The sequence below is a fragment of the Pleurodeles waltl genome, chromosome 9 (genome assembly GCF_031143425.1).
Source record: "Pleurodeles waltl isolate 20211129_DDA chromosome 9, aPleWal1.hap1.20221129, whole genome shotgun sequence".
Classification (NCBI taxonomy): Eukaryota; Metazoa; Chordata; class Amphibia; order Caudata; family Salamandridae; genus Pleurodeles; species Pleurodeles waltl.
In genome coordinates, this window is record NC_090448.1 from 134660737 (window position 1) to 134675488 (window position 14752).

General features: G+C 46.7%; 1 protein-coding gene across 2 annotated transcripts in view; it reads right to left on the bottom strand.

The window, feature by feature from the left end:
• WNK2 (WNK lysine deficient protein kinase 2) overlaps window positions 1-14752 on the bottom strand; it is a 637481-nt gene that overhangs the window by 103708 nt on the left and 519021 nt on the right. The gene's annotated exons all lie outside the window — the stretch shown is intronic.

Below are 14752 nucleotides of genomic sequence, written 5' to 3' on the forward strand. Positions count from 1 at the left end.
ATGCACTCCACACAACAGCACTCTATGTCACTTCACTCTGCACCAATGCAATCCACTCTGCATCGCTTTACTGTACACCACTATACTCCATTCTAGTCTGACACTTTACCTCTGCAACACTGCACTCTTTGCCGCTGAACTCTATGCCACTGCACTCCACTCTGCATTTTTCCTCTCTATGCCAGTGCAGTCTTTGCCACTGCTACTGATACTATACTCTGCACCACTGTATGCTACTCTACACCACTCTACCCCACTGCACTCTATGCCATTTGACTCTACTCTGTGCCACTCCACTCTGCACCACTGTAATCTACACCACTGCATTGTACGCCGCTGAATTCGCTGCCACAGCACTCAATTTCACTTCACTATGCCACAATGCTCTGCAACACTCCACGCTAGGGCACTCTACACCAGTCCATTCTACTCTTTGCCACTCTAATATAGGACGCTCTCTGCCACTCCACTCTACAACACTCTAATCCATTCTTAGCCATTCTACTCTGTGACACTCCACACCACTCTATGCCACTAACTTTTAGACATGCTGAACAGCAGCCACACTGGTGAACAACGTGGCTAAAACACATTGACAAAGTCAATAGCTCTTGCATAGGTGAAACCTATTGGCTTTGCCAGTGCTTGCTTTGTTTTGCACTCAGTCGGTTTTCATGAGATTGTAGATTTATTGTCATATTAGAAAATGTGGGTTTAGTCATAATTGTAGTAGCTCACTGTCTTAGTTCACACTAAATTCTTCTAAGTTATGTTTGTTCAATGGGGGAGGATGTATTGTGTAGTCTACTTTAATGCATCAAATGTTCCCTGCTACATTCTGGAATGAGTGTTGTAAGGATATGGTATGTGTATTGCTAGTTCTGGCCGCTTCAATAAACTGATTGCACTACCCAAAGCCCACCTTGCTCAGCCCCATCATGATAAAGTGAATCTCACCACTTCTAGGCACCCCTGTGTTATTTCCCACTAAAATGAGCACACAACTTCAAAAGGATTCACTGTGGTTGCTTCCTTGTCAGCAGGGTAACAGAAGAGAAAGCAGTGATAGCCATCAATCCTTCGTTTAAATATGCCTTTGATTAGAGACATTCTGCTTGCGGCAGATGTCTATCAAACAGTAGGGTGCTCAGCTCAAGAAGCGAATTGACTTCTTTTGACACAAAATAAAAATGTACATCAGAGAATGGTTTTCATTTTCAATAATTAGGCATATGCTACATTGCTAGCTTATCCCAAATCCAAATTAGAAAAGCCATTGCCAAAGCCAATAGGTCTTGCCTTGACAACATGGAGTGATGGTTAAAACGTTTGTTTTTGCATGACTGTCCCACAAAAAAAGAACTAAAAAACGAAAACAAACATGCCTGTGTCTAAACATGACCTCCATATGAAGGACATAAAAAATTTAAAAAGAAATAACCATTGCTTATTGTTTTAATAGTACGGATGTTTGTTAGCTGGAGGTTGTACTTAGACCAGAAATAGAAATCCTTTATAAATGTAATTAACTTCACAATAAATGTGATTTTTATTGATGCAGAGAAAAATAACTATTGACATTTCTGTAACTTGAAGACATACTTTAAACATGTAGGATGGCTAAACGAAGTCAACGAAAGAAAAACAGCATTAGTAAGAAACTATTAACTTAACAGCCCAAACACTAAAGTGTGGGTCCTTCTAGGCATTTGTGACAGATGATCAGGCAACCAGGAGACAATCACACTGCAAAGAGATTGCAATGAATGAAAAGGACTAAATCTAAAATGACTTTAGGTACTTATGTATTTTCTTATTATGACTTTCTATTCGATTAGATTCGTGAAACTCTGTGCCAGACCTATAAAGAATGATTTTTAATTTTGTGCAGACATACAGGAGTGGCTGCTGAAGCCTAAAGGGAAACATGGCATCTTTAGACCACATTAGCTTTTTGAACATGCAAGTGGGTAGAACTTAAATGTTTTAAATAGGATCATAGGACTGCTCGACTATGGTTTTAAAAGACACCAGGACGTCTGACTAGCCTAAGGTCAATTCTAACGTCGTAAAACTAAAAAGGGGTTCACATTGCAATTCTACAATTACACCTCGCATTTAAGTGTCTCCTAGTTTTATTCAGCCCATCTGCTAGGAATGTGCCCCACATATGGGTAGCAAAGAGTGTAGTTGCCCCAAAAGGGTATTTGTTATTCTACCTGCAGTGTTCGTGCGCACCCACGACAAATGCACATTAAAGTCAAACGCACTGATTCAGCCAAACAATAACCACCAGGGGTAAAATCCGCCAGGCGCCCAGGTGCATAATTATTTTTTTTTTAAAACATAAAAAATCTAAATCAAAGGACACACTCAAAAAGCTGGATTTCTCTTCTCTCATGTGGATTCCCTGCTTATTTTGACATCACGACAGGACCATTTTTCATTTAATCATTCTACAGTATTCCTCCTGGCGTGTACTGGAGACTTCAATAATTTACTAAAATACCAGTATGACACCGTGGCCCCATTTACAGACACTAAGTTACCAATGACCTGGCTCATGTTCAGGGCCACACTCTAGATCAGGGCTCTCCAACCTTTTCTGTAGTGAGAGCTACTTCTGGTCAATGAATATCCTCGTGAGCTACTAACAGCCAAGCAAATCTTGGATATTTTCTAGCGACTCCCCCACGCCCAACTTCATTGACTAAGCTTAATTTCTTCAGAGGCCAGAGGAGTGATTTGAACAAAATACTTAGAGTTCTCTAGATAAGCTACACTCATGGCTTCTCGCTTCCAGCAGGGCCCAGGATGGCTCTGAAATACACCCAGGCCCTGTGAGGAACCAGCAGTAGCACCGGGTACGGGGCCTCTCACCTCTGCTTGGCCTCTCTCACACAGACTGGGGCAAAGTGATGACTTTTCTATGAGGAAGGGTGGAGAGGAGAGGAGAGGACCGGAGTTGTCCGAACAACCGGGGCGTAGCTTCGGGGGGAGTGGTGTGGGGTGGTACACTCCCCTAACAAATCTACCTTGTGATAAATAGTTGGGTAGAGGGGCTTTTAGTCAGGTGTGGTGAGGTGTCTCCAGGATTTTGCCATGAATTTTACATGTACAAACAAAAACGCACACAAATTCTCTCCATCACTCTGTTTGGAAATACTTTAAAAATGCTGTTTTTTTACAAAATAATGTTTTGTCTCACTGAGTGACCCTACCAATCTGCATTCCTCTCCCGTTCCGCTGCCAGAAAGCTCCTCTTGTGCATTGGCTTGTCTTATAATGTATTTTAACGTTATGCACCAGCATGATTTTTGAGAAATCTGAATTTCACCCCCACCCACCCCCAATCTTACTGACCAAGCTAAGCCCCTGCCCAACAATCAGTGCAAGAAGGGGGGAGGAGGGACAGGAGTGGCAGGTGGGGGTTGGAGGGAAGAGCTGGGGGTGTTGGCATTTCAGGAAAGGGCAAAAGGGGCCAGGCACGAGAAGAGCTTGGGAGGGAATGTGTAGGTGGGCGAGGGCAACCTCTTTGTACCCCTGCCACGCATGACAATAATTCACAAGAAAAACTGGCCCCACTGCTGCCGATGCTTAGAGGAGTTTCTCTCGCATCGGCAGCAGTGGGGCCAGTATTTCATATGAATTATTCTCACGGCACATGTGACAATAATCCATATGAAATATTGGCCCCAATGCTGTTGATGCTTATAGGGGTTTATCTCATATAAGCATCGGCAGCAGTGGAGCCAGTCTTTGATATGAATTATTGACACAGCACATGACAATCCAGTTGAAATACTTGCCCCAGTGTTGCTGATGCTTACAAGATGATTCGCTCATATAAAAAAGAAACACTTTCACATGGCTTCCCTGCATATAGTCAATCAGCAGCAGAGGGGCCAGTATTTCATTTGAATTATTATCACTGCCCGCATGACAATAATTCACAAGAAATACTGGCCCCACTGCTGCCGCTGCTTAGAGGCGCTTATCTCCTGTAAGCATTGGAAGCGGTGGGGCCAATATTTCATATGAATTATTGTCAATGCACGTGTGACAATAATCCATATAAAATACTGGCCCCACTGCGGAGATATAACAATTTGCGCACATAAAAAACAAACACTTTTTGTGTCCCTGGCATGCAGCGTCACAATAATCATTGTGACGCTGCGTGCCAGGGCCACAAAAAGTGTTTGTTTTTTATATGCGCAAATCGATTCTCCTTTAAGCATCAGCAGCCGTAATTAGAAATGAGCCGCCACAACAAATGAAACTTTAGCCCGGGGCTTAGACTGGTGTTACTCTGCACAGGGCTCTTACCTGCTGCTCCGATCAGTGGCAGGCAAAAGAGAACAGGTGCGCAGGTCCTGATAGCAATTCAATACTACTTGCACCACTTCCTTGCTCTGGCCACTCTGCTCTGCCACACCTGCAGCTTTGTACCAGCACTCTTGCACAAGAAAAGTGCAGTGCTAGGGTGCTAAAGGCAGGTGGCACAGAGATGGATATGCCGGGAGTAAAAGTGTCATTCTCTTGGTCATGCCCCATCCCAGCTAAGCTCAGTTAAGCCAATCTGAGCAGCTGGTTTGGGTGAGGGCGGGCAACATCACCTAAAAAAGGGCCTAAATGTTAATGACGTTGATGGGCTACTAAATTTAGACGCTACCGGCCTGAGCTACTCGGGGGGGTCTCGGTGAGCTACCGGTAGCTCACGATCAACCGGTTGGAGACCCCCTGCTCTAGATAGTATTTTGGTATGATTCTTTCATGAAGTACTTCTCCATCCCATCACAACTGAATTAAAACTGTATAGTAATTCAATTCCCAAGAATTCCATTCTTAAATCAACACATACTACATTATCTGCAAAAAAACGTACAATCACTTGTGAAAAGGTCTTTCAGATAAACACCCACACTCTCTGTTTTAGGCCTTCTCTCCATCAACAGACCATGGAAAATCCAAGGCCTGGAGTTATCCTCCAAGCACGTCCACATATTTAAATATTACTGTGGTAAACCTTCATGCTTAAACAATCAAAGAATAGCGATAAATTGGAGAAAAAAAAAACATTCACCTGATAAAGTAGAGTAACATCTAAAAAGCAGACAGTAACTTGGCAAAGTTGATTCCCTTCGCTAACAATCCCCAGTGTCCATCAGAGCACAAAAACCTCACTGTATTGATAGTGATTTCCAAAGTCAAACCACAAGAGACACCTTGAATTATGTGCTATATACATATTGTCAGGAGATGTTAAAGTGCGAAGTGGTTAAATAGGACGAAATGTACTTAATTCTGTTAAAGTAAACTGAGAAGCTGCTTGAAGTGTACAGGGTAAATTAATCTATCTGGTGGCAGTGACAGTGATATTGAGATGGTGACAAACGTGGTGGAGTCTGAAGGGCAGGGATTGACTATATGCAGGGAAGGCCATGTGAACAATAAGTATAGAGAGTTAAGAAAGGCATTGCTATGTACATTAAACTTTCAACCCACACCCCAAAGTGTAGGTCAGAGCTACAAGGAAAACACTACCAGGCCCTCTCAATGTAGCTGGACAACACCACCATAATCACCATGCTAATAGTCACCTTGCTTTGTACAGGTCCTGCACATGGAGAGATGGTTCCATCATAACCCACAGTAACTTAACAATGGTGCTCTCCCTTTTTGCTTGGGTACTATTGTCAGGGATCCAGAAAGTAGAATAAAAGATACAGATCAGTCAATTAAAGATAGTTTGACTTCTGTGGGGGCCATAGATTGTAGAGGAACAGTTAAGGGACTACGGAATAAGGGAAACTGTGATTAAATCTGTTTACTTTGGGAGATGATGTGTATTATTGCCTCCCATCAGGAAAAAAAAAACCTCAATCAAATTCAGTGATCAATCTGACCATCCCCAACACAAATCATCAAAAATAATGTTACATTTTGCTTACTTTCTATTTATGTTTGGGTTTTGATTTACAGAAGGACTAAACAGTTAATAGTTACAGAAGGAACTTTCTTTTAGGGTTTATGGAGATGTAGGAACTATTTTTAGTCTTAGTTTTCATTTTGTTTCGTGAAAAGAATTAACAAATGCCACAAGTGAATTCAAAATTCAATAACTTCCAAGCAGTTGGAACATTTACAACATGCCATTAAAAAATATTTTTGAGGAACAGTTTTTCCCCCGTCAGGTGTATGACTTCACCTCATGGAAGCCCCCGCTAATTAGACTTTGTAAATTCTTCTACAATGGAATAGTTTCCCAGAAAATTGGTCTTTCGACTTGATAGGGTCAAGTGAAGGTGCCGACCCAACCACAAGCACGCTGACTTGAGAAGAGGGTACAAAGAATAGACAGACTAGGGCAATGCTAGGTTATTTTTGTGTCAGATGAATAATCAATAATCATTTTTACTTAGTCTACTTGTGCCTCAAACTGTAAAAATGTTAAACATATTTACATATGTAAGACAAACATGCATAAGGGAACGGAGAGAGTAATGATGCATGCAGAAGGGAAACCTGACAGCTAACTTGATTCTGTTGAAGATCCTTTGAGTCAAAGCCAAGTCTTTGTCTATGTCATTTTGATGCAATTAGGGATATCCGCACACGCGCTGGTTTATCTTGGAACCAGGTTGATTTGACCGAATTGTTGGGGGAGAAGACCAATATACTAATGGTTTCTCTTTTGGTCCATTAAACTGTTATAGCTTTTGTTTGGTTAAGAATCCCATACCAGATTACATAATCAAAAATGTTTGCTATACTTCTTTGGAACAAGCCAAGTACAGTTCTAAATTATTAGCGTGATCACCTATCCTAAAGCCAGGAGGACTTTCCTTATGATTGGTTTCTGACAATCTGATTACATGTAATGGGAACCCACGTCTAGATCCTTTAATAAAGCCCTGGTGCCATCTTTAGCTGGACTTGTACCAGAACCAAAGTGGCCTATACATAGTTCTTAGTTTCTGGATAAGAACAATCTAGATCTACTTTAAAAAAATATATATTTTAATACTTATCATCATGTCACAACATGTGACAATAAACAATTCACATACAACCCAACATAAAGGCCCTCATAATGAATACGGCGGTAAACACCGTCGACCGTGGTGACGGCGAACAGAAGACCGGCATTGGCGGTGAACAGCAACCCGCAATATGATGATGCAAAAATCAGAAACTGACAAAAATCTCCCTGCCACCAGCCACCGCCAGGACTTTGTCAGCGGAAATGCTGGCCCTCCCACCCAGCCACCACCAAGCACACAAACACCCCACCCTCCAAATTATGAAGCACAAATCACCACGGCGGTCAGTGGAAGCCGAGTGACCATTGGCGGTACAGACCGCCACGGGCGGCAAGTGGACCCAATAGTAAGAAATGCATACATTGGTATGTTTGAAACTCACACACAGACACACCCCACAATCCTTTGCAACTAAATTAGGACAACTAATACAGAGAACTCCAGAAGCAGACACCAAACACCACAATACACAATATATACGCCCAACCACACAAGAGCACCCTCACCTAGATCCACACAAGACACCATTCACAACACTCACCATGGCACCCCCCAAACATCCACACTTCACAGAAAGGGAGCTAAGGACCATGGTGGGCGAGATCCTGAAGGTCGAGCCACAATTATTCAGGGCGCAGGTCCAGCACACACCCATTGCCAGGAAGATGGAGCTATGACAGACAATAGTCAACAAGGTCAATGCAGTGGGACACCATCCTCGCACCAGGGACGACATCCGCAAGAGATGGAACGACCTGCGTGGGAAGGTCAGGTCCATGGCATCCAGGCACCACATTGCAGTCCAGAAGACAAGGGGAGGACCTCCACCAACACCACTCAACTACACTGATTGGGAGGAAAAGGTACTGGCCATTCTGCACCGTGAGGGACTCACTGGAGGAATGGACTCGGGGAAGTCATCTACAATTACCCCATATCCATCACACCTGGAATGCATGCACCACCTTACCCCTCCAACTACCACCAGACCACTACCCCACCCAGGCCACAATCACTACACCCAGTCCCCCTGCATGCCCACAAACCCACTAACAGGCCCACATCCCTCCCCCTGTGCACAGCCACCCACCCCTGCAAGAACTCTGTGACCTACAGCACCCACAATGAACATCCTAAGCAAAAAAGCAATGCTAACCTCACAAAATCAACCTGCATGGCCCCAAAGTATGAAACCTGCACAATCCCGCCCAGTCCGGTGCTCCCCATCCGATCATGCTAATGTAACATACATGTCCATTCCTCCCAACAGGCACCACCACTCATGCCACCCTGAAGGACAGGACAAGGAGTGGCAGTGGCCCACAGGGAGACAGAAGCACCTCCTAGTACACTAGGGTGGAACCCTGGACACTGATTCCACCCTGGCCCCTCACACAGTCCTGGACTGTCAACATCCAGCAGCCCTACCCAGGATATAACTGACACCCCTACCACCCAGCCAACAACATCAGCCGGGGGCAACCGTTCCCACACCTGTGTATCCATGCCACAGACTGGTGTAACACAAGTACAGAGGCCACAGTCACCCCCATACCAACTGGTAGGAAGACGATGGCCCCAGCACAAGTGGTACCACCAGACCTGTGCAGGGGACACAGGTACCGGGGGCTAGGCCCAGTGGGAGGGCATCAGTGGCCCGGGGGGATGCCACAGGATGGATGCTGCAGCCCAGGACGTGATTTCTGAGGTCCTGGGAGCATATCACCATACGCAGGACAGATTGGCCCAGATAGTATCCACCCTGGAGCAGAGTCAAAAGATGCAGCTAGCACACCACCAAGAGGCCATGGAGCAGTGGAAACTGCACAATGTCACAATGGCCAGCATAGCAGGTACGCTGCTGCACCTTGTCCCAACACTGCCGGAGGCCCACACAGACCAGGACGCCCCTACTACACGCCAGGATACAAACTGCATCAGCAGCAACTGCACATGTACCACCCTCTCAGGACACACATGGGACATCCATCTCGACCTGTACCGGCCAACACCAGGTGCCCAAACGGTCCCTCAGGCCCAGGTATGGCACAGGCACACCTGCCAAGAACAAGGCCCCCTCAAATAAGTGACTCTAGCAAGAACTGTACTCCAAGTGTCCCACTGAATCAACCACCAAACCGTGTGAAAACTACAACTAACTCTTGTAAACATTGATGGACCTATCACTACTGCCAACAGTGCAGCAACCATGTTGCCATATTGTACAACCACCAGTAGGCCACTCCCATCACTGTAATCTGCACAATTGTAAACCTGCACCAAATTAAACACCTTTTCACCTGTTACAATGTCCCCTGTCAGTAATTTTAAACAAAGTGAAGCATGGATGCAACTGTATGATAACTCTTTTATTGTTACCTGAGTAGCAGGAAATGCAGCACACGCCTTACATGTTGTTGTGCCTACTGATGTGTTGAACTTTTATACTATATTGTAATCTATCCGTTGCAGACCTGGTCACAGTGGCAATGAGTATTGACCCAACACCCCCCTAGATGACAAGGCACACTGACAGTATGATGCACAGACAGCAATATCATCCAATTGTCCCACAAAGTTACTGAAAGTAGTGTTGTATCAGTTGGGTCCCGGTATGTACATCTTCCCACCTCATCATCACCATCACTCTCATCCCCTCTCTGAGGAAGCTGGTGATGTACAGCACCCTCCTCCTCCAAGAGGGGGATAGAATTTCTCACAGCCACGTTGTGCAGCATGCAGCAGGCCACCACTATTCTACACACCTTTTCAGGCCTATAGGCCAGGGAACTGCCAGAGATATGTAGACAACAAAATCTAGCCTTCAGGAGACCTATTGTGCGCTCTATCACCCTCCTAGTACGTCCATTGGCCTCACAGTAATTCCTCTCTGCATCTGTTCCAGGAAACCTCACTGGTGTCAGGAGCCAATGCAAGCTGGGATAGCCAGAATCACCTAGAAAATGGTGAAAAACAGGACATTGATTGACAACCTTCAGAGGAAGACAGCCTGGCTGTCTGCTATGTGGCAATAAGTGCCAGAAACACCTACCTATGATCCACCCTCTGTCCTCTTGTAGCTGTTCCATCTTGTGTGGCACACTACTGTTCCTCAGCACAAAGGAATCATGGACTGAACTAGGGAAAAAGCAATTCACATGTGAGATGTACTGGTCTGCAGTACACACCAACTGAATGTTCATGGAATAAAAGTTCTTCCTGTTCATGTACACCTGTTCACTGACTCTTGGGGGGATGATAGCTATGGGGGTGCCATCGATGGCACTTATCACATGGGGTATGTTGGCAAAGGCATAGACGTCCGACTTGATGGCAGGGAGGTCAGCACTTTGGGGCAACTTCACATAGGACTGTAGGTGTCGTAAAAATGCATTCAGGAATCTTGACAGTATTATGCTAAACACTGGCTATGAAAAACCTGCACCCATGCCCACTGTCACTTGAAATTAGCCTGTGGCCAGGAAATGGAGTGCAGAGACCACCTGCACTTCAGTAGGGATGGCATGCTGATTATGATTTGCCGGTATCAGTGCTGGATCCAGTAATGCACAAAGTTCATGAATAGTTGCACGAGTGAGTCTGTAAATGATAATGTGACGCTCCACCATGGTCCGCAAATCAACCAGTGGTCTGTACACCGATGGGGCCCTTCCTCGCCACAAGGGTCTGTACCTAGGAGGAGTTGAAAACATGTGTGAGGAACACACATACATCTGCACACATTGTTTTTCATTCAGCACTGCAGGCATGATTGTCGACGACACTAATGCTTAGTGTGTGTGACAAAACAGTAACATGACCACAATGGTGTATCAGGACTGGTCAGGTGAGGTAATGTCTATTGTTACATGCCTAGGGGTGTTTAGGGGACAATAGTGCCTACATTGCGTAGATGAGCGTTTTACAACTGCGTAGTTAAGGCCAAAATGTCTGCCCCCTGTAATCCAGAAGTGTTGTGGTGGAAGTGACCTCATACCGCTAGCAGTTGACGTAATAGTATAATGCGGTGTTTACCGCCGTACTCAAATTCATTGGTTAAACTGGTTGTCAATGGGCAATCTTGCTGTATCATGATCGCCGCCGGTGGAGATGGTGCACACCGCCGCGGTGTGTACGCAAACTCGTCACCCCAACTTCACTTGACTCTCTGATCTCGTGCATGCAGGTACTCTACTGAGTGTAGTGCTGTGTCCTGCCTCTGGTCATGGAAATGGCACGTGTTGCAGGGGAAAGGGCCCCGGCCTTCACCAATAAGGAATTGGAGAAGCTTGTGGATGGGGTCCTGCCCCTTTACGTCAAGCTCTACGGTCGGCCAGAGGTACAGGTGAGTAGGAGGATTGGGGAGTGTTGGACCTGGCTTTTTGACAGGGTCATCCCCAAACATTTTGCCTCCTTCCTCCTATTTTTTCTGACCTGTTGTTGGCTTTTGACCTCTGGGCACTTTACCACTGCTAACCAGTGCTAAATTGCATATGCTCTCTGTGTAAACTGTACTAGTGATTGGTTTATCCATGATTGGCTATTTAATTTACTTATAAGTCCTGAGTAGAGTGCACTATTTGTGCCTAGGGCCTGTAGATTAAATGCTACTAGTGGGCCTGCAGCACTGGTTGTGCCACCCACTTCAGTAGCCCCTTAACCTTGTCTCAGGCCTGCCATTGCAAGGCCTGTGTGTGCAGTTTCACTGCCACTTCGACTTGGCATTTAAAAGTACTTGCCAAGCCTAGAACTCCCCTTTTTCTACATATAAGTCACCCCTAAGGTGTGCCCTAGGTAACCCCTAGAGCAGGGTGCTGTGTGGGTAAAAGGCAGGACATGTACCTTTGTAGTTATATGTCCTGGTAGTGTAAAACTCTAAAATTTCGATGCACAGCTTGCTCCGTGGCGAGAAAATCGCCGCACACCGACGCAACGCCTTCGGGGCGACCGGAACTTTGACGCACTACCTCGCAAGGACAATGCCGCCCGACTTCCAGAGGGGAAATCGACGCGTCGCCTGCTGGGAGACCGAAACTTCGACGCACAGCCTCGCAGAACGTCGCGCAGCTGGAAAACAAGCAGAAGAATCCACGCACAGACCCCGGGACATCTGGTAATCCCGCGACCCACAGAAAGACTGCCCGCGCACCGGAAAACGACGCATGACTTCCCAGCATGAAAAATAATGACGCAAGTCCATGTGTGCAGGGGAGAAATCGACACACACCATTTTTCCACGTATCTCTTCATCTGCGGCCCTTTGCGGAGATTTTCCACTCCAAACCAGATACTTTGTGCTTGAAAGAGACTTTGTTTGCTTTTCAAAGACTTAAGACACTTTATATCACTTTTTAGTGATATCTTTACAACTTCATATTGCATCTTTGATCGTTTTGACCTGCTAATACCCAGATAAACATTATATGTTTTTATAAACACTGTGTGGTGTATTTTTGTGGTGCTATATTATGGTATTGTATGATTTATTGCACAAATGCTTTACACATTGCCTTCTAAGTGAAGCCTGACTGCTCGTGCCAAGCTACCAGAGGGTGGGCACAGGATAATTTTGGATTGTGTGTGACTTAGCCTGACTAGAGTGAGGGTTCTTGCTTGGACAGAGGGTAACCTGACTGCCAACCAAAAACCCAATTTCTAACAGGGAGCATGGATGTGTGTAGTGGTGAGTGTTGGCTACGTACATGTGTGTACCTGTGATCCTGTATGGTCCAGGGTTCCCGACATGTTGCGCGTGTGTGTGTGCTGTTAGGCTGTTTGAAATGTCAGTCCCATAGTGGACGTATAGCCAGATGTATATGATTGGTCAGTGTCTGACCTCAGTGTTACTTCTATGTGTCCCCCATATAGGTCAGCGCCCACCAGAAGAGGGCACTTTGGCATGCCATCGCCAAGGAAGTGTGGACCCTCGGGGTCTACAACCAGTGGAACACCCACTGCAGGAAGAGGTGGGAGGACCTGCGGCGCTCGGCCAGAAAGATCTGTGAGGCCCAACTGGGCAAGTCCTCCCAACGAGGAACGGGTGCCCATCGGCAACTGACCCCCCCTTATGCCACGCATTCTGGCGGTGGCATACCCAGACCTGGATGGGCACTTGAAGGCTGCCCAGCAGTCACAGGGGGTGAGTACATATACAATATATTGGCCCCTTGATGGACATGTGTGTGTGCGTTTGTAATTATGCTGTCTAGTGGCAAGGCCTATGACGGATGTCCATCTACATAATGGCCCCCCGTGGGGAGTAGGGGTGTTTGGGTCAAGTCTGCAGTACGTCAGGTCCTTAAGTTAGTTGGGGAATGGCTGTAGAGCAGTGTTTTTGGCCACTAGTCATGGGCACAGCCATGTGTATAGCGGTAGGTGCTGCCTGGTGGAAGGTTTTCTGGGTCGGTGTATGTGTGAACCACTAATGTACCTCCATTCAGCTATTTACAAGTGTCTCTCCTGTTTTGTCTCCCCATCCCTGTTTTCTTATTTTGTCTGTGTACATCAGCATCATCTGGCGAGGAAGCTGAGGTACCGGCGAGTGGGGATGCAGCGGCCCACGGATCCTTGGAGGCAGAGTCGTCTGACGCCAAGGGGACCAGTGGCTTGGATTGTGAGGGGAGTACCACAGGGGAGGCAACCACCACTCGAGGTAGTGACTCCGATACCTCCTCCGGTGGGAACTACCTGGCGGTGGCCCACCCCTAATGTGTCATCTTCTGCCACCCCCATACCATCACCGCCTTCCCATTTGCTCCCCACCGAGTTGCCTGTGCCCGCTCACCCAGAAGGGTTAGTGTCTCCTTCGCCCAAGGCACCTCATCCCCTGCCCCAGTCAGCCCTGCTGCCCTCATGGAGGAGGCTATTGATCTCCTGAGAACCATCTCTGTAAGGCAGACAACCATCGTCAATGCCACCTAGGGGCTAGCATCAGAGGTGCAGCAGACCAATGCCTATTTGGATGGCATTCATGGTGCAGTGTCTGGCCTTACAGAGATCTTTTCAGGCTCTGGCCTCCTCTTGGATGGCAGCTGGTGTCCCTGGTCATTCCGTCCCCCCTCCAACCACCTCTACCCCTTCCAGCACCCCACTCCCTTCACCCATCCAAAGCACACATTCTGACACGCAGGCACACACCTCAACACACAAGTAGCACACTTCAAGACACAAGCACCACACCTCCGACCACAAGCATACACACAGCCAACATACACATGCACACACACCAACATCCACTTCCCCCAGTGAGTCCACCTCTTCCACATCCCTGTCTGTCCCCTTGACATTCACTCCCACAGGCACAGGCGCTGCACCCTCCTTCAATGTTGCTGACCCTGTTCCTGCAGTCACCACAATAGCACACATCCATTCATGCACCCCAGACACCACACCTGCACTCACCACAACTACTTTAGTTAACACATGCAGCACACTCACCAGACTTGCAGACACCCAGGCAACATCCATTTACAATGGCAGCCTGTCTTGTCCCACTGTGTCCACCCCCTTCCCCCAAAGACACTCAAATGCACCAAAACACCCACCCATCACACATCCACCACACCTCAGCATTCTGTCCAGTCACCTGCAGCCACATCACGTGCACCTACACCGCCGGCCTGTGGGTGGGCTCTGCCGTCATTGTCGGCACTCCTCTGCTGGTGGTGAGTGGTTTTCAGGATGCCTGTGTTTCAGTTGGTTCATTA